This window comes from Mirounga angustirostris, unplaced genomic scaffold, assembly GCF_029215605.1.
Source record: "Mirounga angustirostris isolate CCGP_5_RB_7025 unplaced genomic scaffold, mMirAng1.0.hap1 SCAF_12, whole genome shotgun sequence".
Lineage (NCBI taxonomy): Eukaryota > Metazoa > Chordata > Mammalia > Carnivora > Phocidae > Mirounga > Mirounga angustirostris.
Genome location: NW_026991720.1, coordinates 50137677 through 50151964, shown reverse-complemented (window position 1 = coordinate 50151964; position 14288 = coordinate 50137677). Strand labels below are relative to the sequence as shown.

The window sequence follows — 14288 nt, the reverse complement described above, 5'->3', positions numbered from 1 at the left end:
GATTACTGAGAACAATGCGGAATAATTCCTGTGTATAGACATGCAAATTCCATCCAGTCTAGTAGAGGTTCAATTGACTTCCTTCTCCTACAGTGAAAGGGGTCAGTTTTGCCTCTATTTGTGCATTCATTTCAATATTCCTACTTTAAAGATATTTCATTTTTTCAACTTCTCCTTTAAACTGGTTGTGAGACTCTTCCCAATTTCATGAATAAAATAACACATTTTCACTTTATAACTGTATTTATGTCATGATTCTACCTTACTTTGAAAATATCATTTTTGAAGTTACCAAATTATTTTGAAAATAATCTTTGAAAATTATCATGGTTTCTATCTTTTTTTCCCTAAAAGTTCTTATGTTAATTCTATTTTATATTGCCTTACTGGGGGCACCTGGGGGGCTTAGTTGGTTAATCGTCTGCCTTCGGCTCAGGTCATGATCCCAGGGTCCTGGGATCGAGCCCCGCATTGGGCTCCCCACTCCGCAGGAAGCCTGCTTCTCCCTCTCCCACTCCCCCTTGCTTGTGTTCCTGCTCTTGCTATCTCTCAAATAAATAAATAAAATCTTTAAAAAATATATATATATATATTGCCTTACTATATTTTATGTAGTTTTTAAGTTGCCCTTAAACTCTTTATGAAATAAGTTAGGGTATAAATGAATAGAGTAAGTGCTTAACAATCCAGATTTTTGTTTGTTTGCTTGTTTCTTTAACAAACAAAATGTTTAGGGGATCTCTAAAGTTCTTTCTTTGATATTCTATTCATCTGGGAACAGGAACTTCTGGGTAAAGTTTTTTTGTCCGATATGACTTTTTTTATTCTGGTAAAATATATAACATACAATTTGCCATTTTAATAATCTTTTAAGGCATATGCTTTTTTAAAAGGAGGGTATGATAGTTCCTTGATAAAATACATTGATCTAGGGGACAGTGATGTCTTAGCCATGTCCCAAGTTCAGAATTTGATCCCCCTGATTTGCCACTGGGAGGGTCCACCAGCCCATTTTCATGATTTGGAACAAAGGGCATTAATACCATGATGCGGTTGGGTAGAGAGAGCTTGGGTTACCCCACTTCCTACTGTCACTGTTGGAAACCACAAATGCTTGATTTAAATAAATTTTTGAAGACAGAATTCAGCTATGAAATTTCCTGTGATAACCATGCTTCCTGTGACAACTGGGGGGGGGGGGAACTAATCAGAGTAATCAACTTCTTGCAGGAAACTTGTGATATATGCTGACTGTTGGTTTTGCTTAAGGAAGTTGGGAAAAAATGAGGGAGGGACCAGCTTGCCATTGGCCAGAGTTTCAATCATCTGTATAACTCAAGACAGAAAACAAGTCTTAGTGGTTTTAGAAAAGACTGTTTTATGATCTGTCAAAATTGAAGGTGTCTTGATTGCCTGGGACAGACCCTTCATCATTGTCATCATCGTTGTCATTATTATTTATGAAGAAACTAGAGTGTCAGGACACTCTGAGACACAGGATGGACAAAGGATGCTACTGTCCTTTTTTTGTTGACAAAATCCAAGACTGAACGTGACCCCGAGGTCATCTGTACTGCTTCGGCACCTCTGCCTGAAGGGGCGTGTCTTAATTATCCAAACAGTCCAGAGCACCAGAACCCCGGGCATATGGGGGCAGGTCACAAAGGGATGGGGCTGTCCCCACTCTAGGCCACCGAATTGCCAAGGGGAGCAGGCGACTGTTCCAAAAAGGGAAGGTGTTCTGAAGGCTTTCATTGCTTTCTTTGGGACAGAAAATGTGAACTAGAAGCACTCAGTCTTAACTCTCAGACACGATGGGTGAGATTTTTTTTCCTTAATAGAAATATTTTTTTAAATAACCAGTACAGTCTTTTAATAGAGACATTCTTCATAGGAAAATTGCAAACATTACAAATTCCCTTCTGAAGAACAAACTCATAGTCTGTGTTCTGGGAAGGTACACAAAGATACTGACAATACTTCCCTTGAGAAAAATAGGTAACAGTCAGTTAAATGTCTGCCTTCAGATCAGGTCATGGTCCCAGAGTCCTGGGATGGAACCCCACATTGAGCTCTCAATGCTCTCTGCTCAGCGGGGAGTCTGCTCCCCCCTCTCCTTCTCCCTCTGCCTGCAGCTCTGCCTACTTATGCTCTCTCTGTCAAATAAATAAATAAAATCTTTAAAAAAAAAGAAAATTTTACAATTATATATAATGTCATAGAAAGTGCTTATTATAAGACAAGTGAAAGGATATAGAATTATAAATTGAATATGATTAAAATTATTTTAAAAATATTATGTATTGAAAAATAACATAAAGGAAATCAATTAAATATTAATGGCAGTTGTGTTTGTTAGAAAATTTAAGTGATTTTTTCTTTTTTTTACTTTTATTTTCCTGTTTTCTTTGTGATAAAAATAAAATACTATTTTTATTTTATTTATTTATTTTATTTTATTTTAAGATTTTATTTATTTATTTGACAGAGACAGAGATAGTGAGAGCAGGAACACAAGCAGTGGGAGTGGGAGAGGGAGAGCAGGCTTCCTGCCAAGGAGGGAGCCCGATGCGGGACTTGATCCCAGAACCCTGGGATCATGACCTGAGCCGAAGGCTTAACGACTGAGCCACCAGGCGCCCCTAAAAACTAACATCTTATCTTTGTTTAGCATTTTCATGTTACAAATGTCTTTCATAAACTGCATATCATACTTAGAAATGCAGTGATCCTATGCGATAAGTAGGGCAGAAAATATTAGTCCCGAATTACAGAAGAAGAAATTGAGGTTCAATGATTTGTCCAATATTACATTTGTCCAAGAGTCTGCATAATGGATGCATGAAAAGTAAGTAATGTTTTTAAATGCCTATGAGGGGCTCCTGGGTGACTCAGTGGGTTAAGTGTCTGCCTTCGGCTCAGGTCATGATCACAGGGTTCCTGGATTGAGTCCCCGAGTTGGGCTCTCTGCTCAGGAGAGAGCCTGCTTCTTTCTCTCCCGTTCCCCCTGCTTGTGCTCTCTCTCTCTTCAAATAAATAAACAAAATCTTCAAAAATAAAAATAAAAAATAAATGCCTGTGAAACTTCATTTCAAAATACAACCATGTCCATGAATTCCTTATGATTAAACCTATGTCTATGAAGCTATTTGGATTGTCATCAAACAGGAAATGGAACAAGCTTATTAATAACCATTAATTTCAATGGCAAGACTTATGTGAACAAAGAGCAACCTCAACAAACCAACATTGTGGGCTCTCGTGTCTTATTTAATTTTCACAACTTTATATGATGGGTGTAATTATTCCCATTTAAGAGGTAAAGAGGCTGAGGTTAAGATAGGTTAAGCAATTGCCCAAGTTTGTACAGATGATAACTGGCAGCTGGGATTTGATGCTAGATCTTTTGACTCCAAGCTCAGAGGTTATTTTGTTACATGATAGTTGCCCATCACAGCCACATATCCTCTCCTCTCTTCTTCCAAAATATTAGCACATCTCTTTCCATTATCCAGGCTAATTGCTCTCTATTGAGGATTATTCCCCTTATCACTGAGGTGGACTCAGTGCCCAAGATGGTTCTGGCATTGGGAAAACATAGGCTGAGAAGAGTATGACCAGCATTTCCTCTGACCTCTTTGGTATGGGGCTTGAAGACCTGAACTAATGGCTCCAGGAGCTGCTCCAGCCTTTTTCATTCTACCGAGCTCTTTTTTTTTTTTTTTTAAGATTTTATTTATTTATTTGAGACAGAGAGAATGAGAGAGAGCACATGAGAGGGGAGAGGGTCAGAGGGAGAAGCAGGCTCCCTGCCGAGCAAGGAGCCCGATGCGGGACTCGATCCAGGGACTCCAGGATCATGACCTGAGCCGAAGGCAGTCGCTTAACCAACTGAGCCACCCAGGCGCCCTCTTTTTTTTTTTTATTTAAGATTTTTAAAATTTATTTGTGAGACAGAGAATGAGAGACAGAGAGCATGAGAGGGAGGAGGGTCAGAGGGAGAAGCAGACTCCCTGCTGAGCAGGGAGCCCGATGTGGGACTCGATCCCGGAACTCCAGGATCATGACCTGAGCCGAAGGCAGTCGCTTAACCAACTGAGCCACCCAGGCGCCCCTACCAAGCTCTTTAGAGAATCTACTCACTATCTCTGTATCATCCATGACCTTCTTCATCCATGAACTTCTTCACTTATAGAGCATATCAGGACCTAAAAAAGAATTTTTAATGTTTTATTTAAAAAATTACTAAGTAATAACAAATAATAAAGAATAATTGCTAATTACTAATTTATAATCAAATACAAATTTTTAATGTTTAATTTAGTTACAAAAATAATATTTGTTCATTAAAAGTACAAGCCAAATGTATAAAACCAAATATTAATCCTCTCAACTTTTCTCCATTCTTCACACCTGAGGTAACCGAAGTTAATAGTTGATGTAGAACCTTATAAATATGCACAAATATGTATGGGTTACTTCGTGGTTTGATATTTACAAATATAGGATCATAGTGTACATATTGCCCAGCAATTTGATTTTTTTTCCACTTAATTATATTTCATATATATCTCTTCAAGTCAATGGATATATTTGTTTGGATATAAGTTTAGTTGCTATAACAAAGGGATTACAAATTACGGAATCTTAAATGAGACAAAGTTTATTTATCCAGTCAACCTGACTGGGCTAACACAGCTATTATAACTATGTTCCATGAGCATAAGCATGAGTTAAAGTAAACATACTTGAAATGTATGGAAAGATAAAAGTCCTCAGCAGAGATACAGAAGCCATGTAAACCTCAGAACTAAAAAATATAGTATCAGAAATTAAAAATTCACTGGATATGCTTAATGTCAGGATGGAGAAAAGAACCGGTGAACTTGAAAGTACATCAATAGAAATTATCTACTCTAAAGAGCAGAGGAAAAAAAGACTGAAAAAAAATTAAACAGATTCAGAAACCTGTCAAAAGGTTGAACACATGTTTCCTTGAAGTCCCAGAAGAAGAGGTGAAAAATTTGGCTTAGACAAAAATTTTGAAGGAAAGAGATGGCTGAAAACTCAGAACTGGTGAAAGACATACATTTAGAGATTCAATAAGCTCAGCCATCCCCAAACAGGATAAATTAACACACAACCATTCCTAGACACTTCATAGTCAAATTGCTGTAAAAAAGAAAAAAAAAAAATCTTAAAAGCAGCTAGAGAAAAAGGACACATTACATACAGGGGGGATCAATATGGGATTCTCATCAGAAAACCAAGAAGTTTTTCTCATCAGAAGCCACAGACAATGGAGGAACATATTTAAAGTGATCAAAGAAAAGAATTGTCAACCTAGAACTTTATAGCCTGAAAAAATTACCTTCCACAATGAAGCTGAAATAAAAGACATTCTCAAAGGAGAAAAACTAATGGAATTTGTCTCCAGCAGCCCTACTCTAAAAGAATTGTGAGAAGTTCTTTGGGCTGAAGAGAGGGGATCCCAGAAGGAAATATGTATCTTCAGGAGTGAAAAGAGCAACACAAATGGTAACTATCTGTTCATATAAATATGAAATATATTATATATAAACATAAAAGATCATTTTTTTCTTCTTGAGTTCTTTGGAATATGTGTGACTGTTGAAACCAAAAATTATAACATTATCTGGTGGGGTTTTCAATATATACGCATGTATTAGAAATGACAACTATAACATAAAGGTCAATTGAAGGGGAGTTAAAAGAAGTATATATATATATTACATATATATATATAGTTACAAGGCTTCTATATTTTACTTAGACTGGTAAATATTAACTCTAAATTGCATACGTTTAAAAATGTATATATAATTCTAGAGCAATTATTAAAGGGGAAAATATGAACAGATATAGTCAAAAAGCCAATAGATAAGTTAAAATGGAGTACAAAAAAATGTTTCTAATAATCCAAAAGAAGGCAGAAAAGAGGAACAGAGAAATGAAAAACATGTCAATAATTACATTAAATATAAATGGCCTGAACATATTAATTAATACTGTCAGGTTGAATAAACAAGACCCAACTATATGCTATTTACGAGAAACCCATTTTAAATATGACACATACATAGGTTAAAAGTAAAGGACGGATAAAGATATACCATGCAAACACTAATCAAAAGAAAGCTTGAGAACTTACACCGATATCAGACAAAGTAAATTTCAGAAGAAGGGTTACTACCAAGGAGTGATACTATACAATGATAAAAGATTAATTCACCAAGACAACATAACAATCATAACTGTGTATGTACCTAATTATAGGGCTTCAGATTGCATGAAGCAAGAGTTGATGGAATTACCCGAGAGAGAAAACTCTTCCCCAATCCTAACAGAATACACAATCTTTTCAAGTCACAAGAAATATTCACCAAGATAAACCATTATCTGGGCCAGAAGAATCTTAACACATTTAAAAGAACTGAAATCATACCAAGTGTGCTCTCTGACCATAATGGAATTCAACTAGAAATCAATAACAGAAAGATGTCTGGAAATGCAAAAATCTATAAATGAAAACTTAATAAATATCACTTGAGTGTTTCCCCAAAGTTTTAGCAAAGCAAATCCCCATGTTTGTTTGTTTCCTGGAGAGAACTTTTTTTTTCAAAGGTGGTTTGGAGGACAAATGAGACTCAGGAATTATCTCTGGTACAAATACCTTAGAAGAGGGAGTATATGAATAGAAATAGCATGGGGTCTGGGACTGTCTGTGTGACATTAAGGAAAACACTCCACCTCTGTCTCACTTCCCTGTGGCAGAGTCACTACTGAAGACTCTAGAATCTGAATATTGGGCTTCCAACCCTGACACCATCACTTACCCGTGTGTGATCTTGGACAAATTAATTGACTTCCCTGTGCTTCAGTTTCATCACTGGTGTAATAATAATAGTAATAGTAATAATAATAATAATTCAGGTCATCATATGTCCTAGTTTGTCTGTGACAGTCCTGTCTTATGTTTGTTATTTGGCTATAATTAGTAATAGTGTCCTGATTCTGGTGATAAATTATATGCTCACTCTAATAATAGTACTTATATATTACAGGGTTGTTGAGAGGATTGAATTTGTCATTATGCAGAGTGTTCTAGAATGGTGCAGGCAGTCAGGCTTATATCCATCCTTTCAGTATATTTGATTGCCTGCTGTGGCCCAGGCGCTTTCCTAGACGCTAGGCTATGGTGCAAACACCACATTCAGGGTCGGGGGCCTGGCAGAGTGATCAGGTGCACAGATTCCGATGCTAGACTACCTGAGTATGAATCCTGGCTCTACTCTCTAATAGCTGTGTGACTCTGAGCAAGTAATTTTAGTTCACATTTGTCATATGCGTTGTTATGAAGATTAAATGGGTTAAATTTGCAAAGCACTTAGATTAATACCCAGTACATAAGTGCTATATAAATATTTGTTAAATAGAACTTATATTCCCAATGTTGGAAGATTAAATGCATTGGTATATGCAATGTTTATATGTATTTGTACTGGATATTTACCTTTCATTACTGAAGGTGTCCATTCTGGTATTTTTCTCAATACAAAGGAAATCTCCAAAGGTGTATGGGTGGCTCCCCTACTTCTAGAGACAGTAGACTTCCAGCAACTTTTAGAGGACATTTTGTTTTTCTAGATTAAAAAAATATAGTCCTGTTATAGTCTCACAACAACTGTAGTATTATTAACATGGTTCTTACAACGAGACAGGCTCAAAGACTCGCCAAGGTCACAGAGCATTGCGTCTTTTTGATCAAGTCTTTGGCAAAGATGTTAAGGTAAGTGTTGCATTTCAGTGTGTTTCTAGAGGACAGCAAGCAAGCTTCATTTGCTGAGCAAGTTCAAGTAACACATTATCAAAACCAACATGAAGAAACTAGATTGTTCCATTATCGGAGATAGAAAAGCTGTAATAATGAAACCTTAATTCAAATACAGGCAGTCTAGCTCCAGAGACCATATACAGAAAATTGCTGCACTAGGAAGAGAAGAGATCCTGAAGTTGCTGAGCGCTGTAAATACACTAGTCCGCCTTCCCTGTCATGGGATGGGGCAACACCCCCTCTGAAGTGTGCCACCTGAGGCCTAACTGTATCTGCCACAGGTTAGGGACCCTTCCCACCCACCAACTCAGAGCCTTCAACTGATTTCACCCATCACTGTTTCCAACATCCATATGCCCAGGGAGCACTTTATTTTCTGCTCAGGGACTCCAAACAATTCCAATAGCTAATGCATGTGGGTCTAATTCAGGCTTTGCCGGCTGTAACCTGACTACAGTGACATTTATATGCCATAATACATGCAACCGAGGCACTCAGCAATGCTCCCTCCTCACCCCCAGCCTCTTGGAATGTGCAAAATGTGCCTGTTAAGTAGCATAATCCTTTTTACTTGGAGTGCCTTTCCCCCTGGAGCCTTGCAAGTACTCTCTGCTAATGGCCCATTTTTAAGGATCTCCTTGAGACCAGAGAGGGCACCGGGCCTTAAATCTAATAGCACCCGAGCCTGTCTCCGTTTCAGACATTTCTAATATGCTCAGAAAGAGGCCTTGAAAAAGGGACTATCTTTATCCTTGGTTTCTCCTGTGCCCTCGGGAAGCCCTGATTTAGAAGATGCCCCTCACTTAAGCTGAAGCTGCTGCGGCCGATCAGGCACATTGGACTTAGAGCTGGTGTCCAATATGCCCGAAGCAGGCCGTCAGCTTTGACCCGTGTCCCAGCCTTCTCTGGATAAATGTGTGGTGTTTCATGGATCTAAAAGGAGAGGAATAAAGAGCCCAGACTAAAAATTTCGGAATGGTAAAAAAAGAGGAAGAATCAGACATTTTCCCCTTCAAATACTAATCATTTTAAATGCGCAATTTTAAGGATGCATTGACCCTGCCTGGCAGTCCTTGCAAGGAAATCTTCCTTTCCTTTCTTCATTCTCTTCTTGGACTCCCTCCCAGCTATTAGCTCAAGCCAGAGGTGAAGCCCCATTGAGTGAAACTGCTAGAAATGCTATGATTCACTCAGTGGGTGGCTCTGAATTAATTGTTGATCTGGTGGTGGGTGTTACTTTTTCTACCGGGTAGTGAGTTTCTAAATCTTGAGATGCCAGGCAAAAGCACTTGTGAGAGAAAGCACAGGAGAAAAGGATGAAGAATCTGAGATGTGCTTTCTCACCCCTGGAGCCCTTTCTGTCTTCATGCCATAGGGAACAGCAGAATCATCCACAACCCATGTATAATTAGTGGTAGTGAAACCGGGAGCTATGGGGAATATCAGTCCTGAGCAAAGACAACAGTGGCAAATCTTGATCAATTTTGCAAAAAACACAGGACTTTTAAAAAAGTGTAAATACAGAGTGTCATATATTCGTTGCTAAATTCATACAGCTCTACTTAAGGTAATTTTTAAAAAGTAAATGTTATGCTTTCAATTGTGTTTGCAGCCGCCGCCGCCCCGCCTCTAGCCCGCCGAGCTCCAGCCCAGCCGAAGGAGAAGGGTGGTAAGTAAGGAGGTCCCTGTACCACGGCTCCTAGAAAGCACAGACTGCCTGCAAATCGACCGGTGGTAAAGCACCGAGGATGCAACTGGCTACAAAAGCCGCCCGCAAGAGTGCGCCCTCTATTGGAGGGGTGAAGAAACCTCGTCGTTATGGGCCCGGGACTGTGGCACTCCGTGAAATGAGACGTTAGCAGAAGTCCGCTCAACTTCTGATCCGCAAACTTCCTTTCCAGCATCTGGTGCGAGAAATTGCTCAGGACTTCAAAACAGATCTGTGCTTCCAGAGGGGCAGCTATTGGTGCTTGGCAGGAGGCAAGCGAGGCCTCTCTGGTGGGCCTCTTTGAAGACACCAGCCTGTGCGCTATCCATGCCAAACGTGTCACAATTATGCCAGAAGACATCCATCTAGCGTGCAGCATACGTGCAGAACGTGCTTAAGAATCCACTGTGATGCAAAACATTTCATTCTTTAAAAAGAAAAGAAATTCTCCCTGTTACTGGTAGTTCTGAACGTTACTTTTTTCCCACAGGGTCAAGAGGTACCTAAGTATATGACTGCAAGTGGAAAAATAAGGGACAGAAATCAGGTGTTGGCAGTTTTTCCATTTTCATTTGGGTGTGAATTTTTAATATAAATGCGGGGACATAAAGCATTAATGCAAGTCAAAATGTTCCAGTGAACACGTTTCAGCTGTTCAACTTTATAACAATTATAAATAAACCTGTTACATTTTTCTGGACAATGGCAGCATTTGGATTTTTTTAAACAAGTAAATGTCTTACTGACAGCAACTAAATGGTGTTTGTGGCATTTTTATCATACAGCAGATCCATCCATTCACTATACTTTTCTAGGTTGTCTTACATGCAAGTATATGTTTTTAATGTTGTCTGTCTTCTGTGCTGTTCCTGTGAGTTTGTTTTAAAATACATTAAACTATAAAAAGTAAATGTTATAATGTCATAAGGGAAAATTCCCTTTAAATTTAAAAGAATATATATATCATATATATTTACCTTTATATCTATTATACATATATGTGTGTGTGTATATATATATATATTTGTTGTTGTTGTTGTTGTTAGGAGTGACCTTTTATTTGGGAAACTGCCAGAACCACAGCATGTTACTGGTCTACATCATGCTGATTAATGCCTGCTCAATGAGAGAAATTCAAGGGTGAGGTATTCAGGGTTGTCAGTGAACTGACCACATTGGGCTCGAGGGTTTTGTTCAGGACATTAAGTTCTTACTGTCACCTAATGTAGCCACCAAGGAGAAACTTGTACTATCTCTGTGTTTCTTCACTAGGGGCAGAGAGGACCCAGTCAGAGTACAGGTTTCCCTAGTTACCTGAAACTAGAGTGTTCTTATGAAACCTGAAAGCAGGAATGGCATAAATTGAAGAAGCTATTACCATTAATTTATATGGTAAATTTATTGAGCATCTCCAGACCAAAAACATAACCTCTCTTTGGCTTTTCTGATACCTGAGGACACATCTTGCTAACAGATGCACAAAATAAATCAAGACAAAGCCCAGATGCTCGCAGACACAGTTCAAAGCCCGGCCGCTTGCAGAGACGTGGCTCCCAGGGAAGGGGTGTGGCGGGCCATTCTCGCTGCTCGGGGCATGCTGCTGCCACAAACCTCGCCGCAGAACGAATGCCGAGTGCTATTTTCACTTGTCGCCTTTTTCCCTAAAAGCAAAAATCCTCTCCGGATTACGTTCAGTTAGCGAAAACCCGTACTTACGTTAGCTCTTCCGTAACAATGGTGCGCTGTGCGCTGTCGAAGAGCCGGAGATCTGGGTTACAGGAGCGGTGCCAGGAGCTCTACCTGCAGGGGCTTGAGTGGAGCCAGCATGGGAGCTCACACGGAGGCCTCCTCTGAGTTCTTTTTTTTTTTTTTTTAAGATTTTATTTATTTTTTTGACAGAGAGAGACAGAGTCAGAGAGGGAACACAAGCAGGGGGAGTGGGAGAGGGAGAAGCAGGCTTCCCGCGGAGCAAGGAGCCCGATGCGGGGCTCGATCCCAGGACCCCGGGATCATGACCTGAGCCGAAGGCAGACGCTTAACCGACTGAGCCACTCAGGCGCCCCTCCTCGGAGTTCTTTATTAGACTTGTCTTCCTCCTCAGCTCCAGCACCTCCAGTGATGCAATTTGGTTTTCTCCCTTTCTGCAACGAGATCCATCCAATGGGTCACGGGCTGTTTACTGCATTTACTGCTCAAATGCAGGCACATCAGCCCATTTACCTGCTCTGAAAATACTGTGAGTTAGGGGTACCTGGGTGGCGCAGTCAGTTCAGCACCCAGCTCTCGATTTTGGCTCAGGTCTTGATCTCAGGGTTGTGCGTTTGAGCCCCACAATGGACTCCATGCTGGGCTTGGAGCCTACTTAAAAACAAAACAGAACAAAACAAAACTGTGATTTAAGTTTGTGCTAATAGAACATGCTAATAGAACTCTGGAGCTTTCTGGCATTCAGAAGCAGAGGAATAAGTCATGCCATACTTAATAATCAAGTTTTTATTATATAGCTCTGTACTATTTACAACAATATTTTTTGGTGCTTCCTTCAGCAGTATGTATATTAAATTCTTTTTACCAGCATCATATTAATTGCTGGGCAGCCTTGTTTGGTGGGGGAAGACATGCTTTGGAGTAAAGCAGAGCTATGTTTTAACTCTGGTGCTTCTACTCAGCAACTCTGGAACCTCAGGGGCTGAACGCTTTACCCCTCTAACCTCTGTTCCTCATTAGTAAATATGGGTGATGTTTCCCAGCTATGAGGAGTGAAAATGATACCTTATTTAAGTTCTTAGTAGAATGGATGGTCTGAGGAACACACTTTGAGAACCGGAGACCTATTCTCGTCTTACTGTATTTTGTGTTTAATAGTAAGACTATTCTTGTCTTACTGTATTTTGTTTTCTTAGATAGGACATTAACCTCCCATTCACACTGATATGTCTTGCTTTTATTCTTTTTATGACTACCAGAGTTTTTAAATTACTTGACAAAATCTCCTGTCTTTAGGTATTAACTTTTTTTCTGTTACAAATGGAATTTTTATAAAGTTTATAAATTTAAACTTGGCGGACAAGGCAGTTGATTTGTGTGGATTTCTCTTATATTCCACGACTCTCATTAATTTTTCATTTCCTTCATTTTGTTGTTGTGTTTGTTGACTTGCCTAAGTTTACAAATAACAGTGTAACAGGTACATGAGGGAGTTCAGGCTGGAAAGTTTACCATCTGGTGCAGGAGTACTGATGTATTTTGATGATTGGTTCAGCCATACTGGTGTAGATGAGCTCAGGATCAGCCTTATTCTTTTTTTTTTTTTAAGATTTTATTTATTTATTTGAGAGAGAGAATGGGAGAGAGAGAGCATGAGACGGGGGAGGGTCAGAGGGAGAAGCAGACTCCCCGCCGAGCAGGGAGCCCGATGCGGGACTCGATCCTGGGACTCCAGGATCATGACCTGAGCTGAAGGCAGTCGCCTAACCAACTGAGCCACCCAGGTGCCCCGGATCAGCCTTATTCTTAAGTAATAAAAAATCGACTGGTCATGTCTAGTGCCAAGTCGCTGATTAAAACTTTATCTCGTACATTAGGCAAAATGCTAAACTTCATTTCACTTTAAAGTCTTTCCTCTTCCCCAACTGAGGAAAGAAGGGAAAATCAGCTTCTTTCTTTCCTTCTGCTCCCCTCTTTCCCAGTCACCAGGATGACTCTGGCAACTCCCTGACCGGGTTGGGGGCCGTGGAGGCAACTGATTAGAACCAGGGAAGGTGGGACTTTCACAGTCACAGATGTAATCTGGAGCTGGTGTCTTTGATGTTGGCAGTATGGAAGACTGTCTGTGAAAAGCAGAGCTACTGCCTTCATTTCTAGGACTGTACTACGTGGGAGTGTGTGTTAATAGGGGCTGTAGTTATGAGGAGATAGGCGGCCGTTGGGATCGAATGTGGATATTGCCACCCACTGGGCACAGAGTGTAATGCAGCACTTTCTCAGAGCAAACTGGACAATAGTCTATGCTTTTAAAAAAAGCCCATGTTTTTAAAAAAGAGAGAGAACGGTATAAAGAAACCTCCGCGTACACATCACCTGGCTTCAACAGTTACCTGCTTATGGCCAAACTTGTTTCATCTGTTCCCCACCTACCCCTGCCTTACCCCTGGGCTATTTTGATGCAAATCCAGACATCATATCATTTAATCTGCAAGTATTTCTGTGTATACCTCTAAAAGAATAATTTTTTAAAAACAGCACTGTAGCACCTAAAAAAACCCTAACAATTGTTTAATATTGATTATACTGTTACTGTTCACATTTCTCCACTTGCCTTATAAATTAGGACACATCACAATTGGTTGAGGTTTCTAAGTCTTTTTTTTTTAATTCTTTTTTTTATTCGACAGAGAGAGAGAGAGCAAAGCAGGCAGAGAGGCAGGCAGAGGGAGAGGGAGAAGCAGGCTCCACACTGAGCAGGGAGCCTGACGTGGGGCTCAATCCCAGGACCCTGGGATCATGACCTGAGCCGAAGGCAGCCACTTAACCGACTGAGCCACCCAGGTGCCCAAAGGTTTCTAAGTCTTCTAACAGTAAGTTTCCCTCCATCTTTTGTTATTGTTCTTATAAGGTTTTGTTGTTGTTGTTGGTTGGTTGGTTGGTTGGTTTTATTCTGTTTTGTTTTGTTTTATGAGGTATTCATTTGTTCTGTGGAGTTTCCCACAGTTTGGATTTTGCTTA

At 39.8% G+C, this 14288-nt stretch overlaps 1 long non-coding RNA gene and 1 pseudogene across 1 annotated transcript in view; one reads left to right on the top strand and one right to left on the bottom strand.

Annotated features, from left to right (window-relative positions):
- The window catches only part of LOC135362102 (uncharacterized), a 57468-nt gene extending 48999 nt beyond the window's left edge, over positions 1 to 8469 (bottom strand). The window contains exons 1-2 of the long non-coding RNA XR_010406503.1: positions 7535 to 8469; positions 4144 to 4208 (exon numbers count right to left, since the gene is read on the bottom strand). This is a non-coding gene — a long non-coding RNA (uncharacterized LOC135362102). The remainder of the gene's footprint in view (positions 1 to 4143; positions 4209 to 7534) is intronic.
- Positions 8470 to 9036: 567 nt separating this feature from the next.
- Positions 9037 to 9987, top strand: LOC123836148 (histone H3.3A-like; annotated as a pseudogene).
- The last annotated feature ends 4301 nt before the right edge of the window (positions 9988 to 14288 follow it).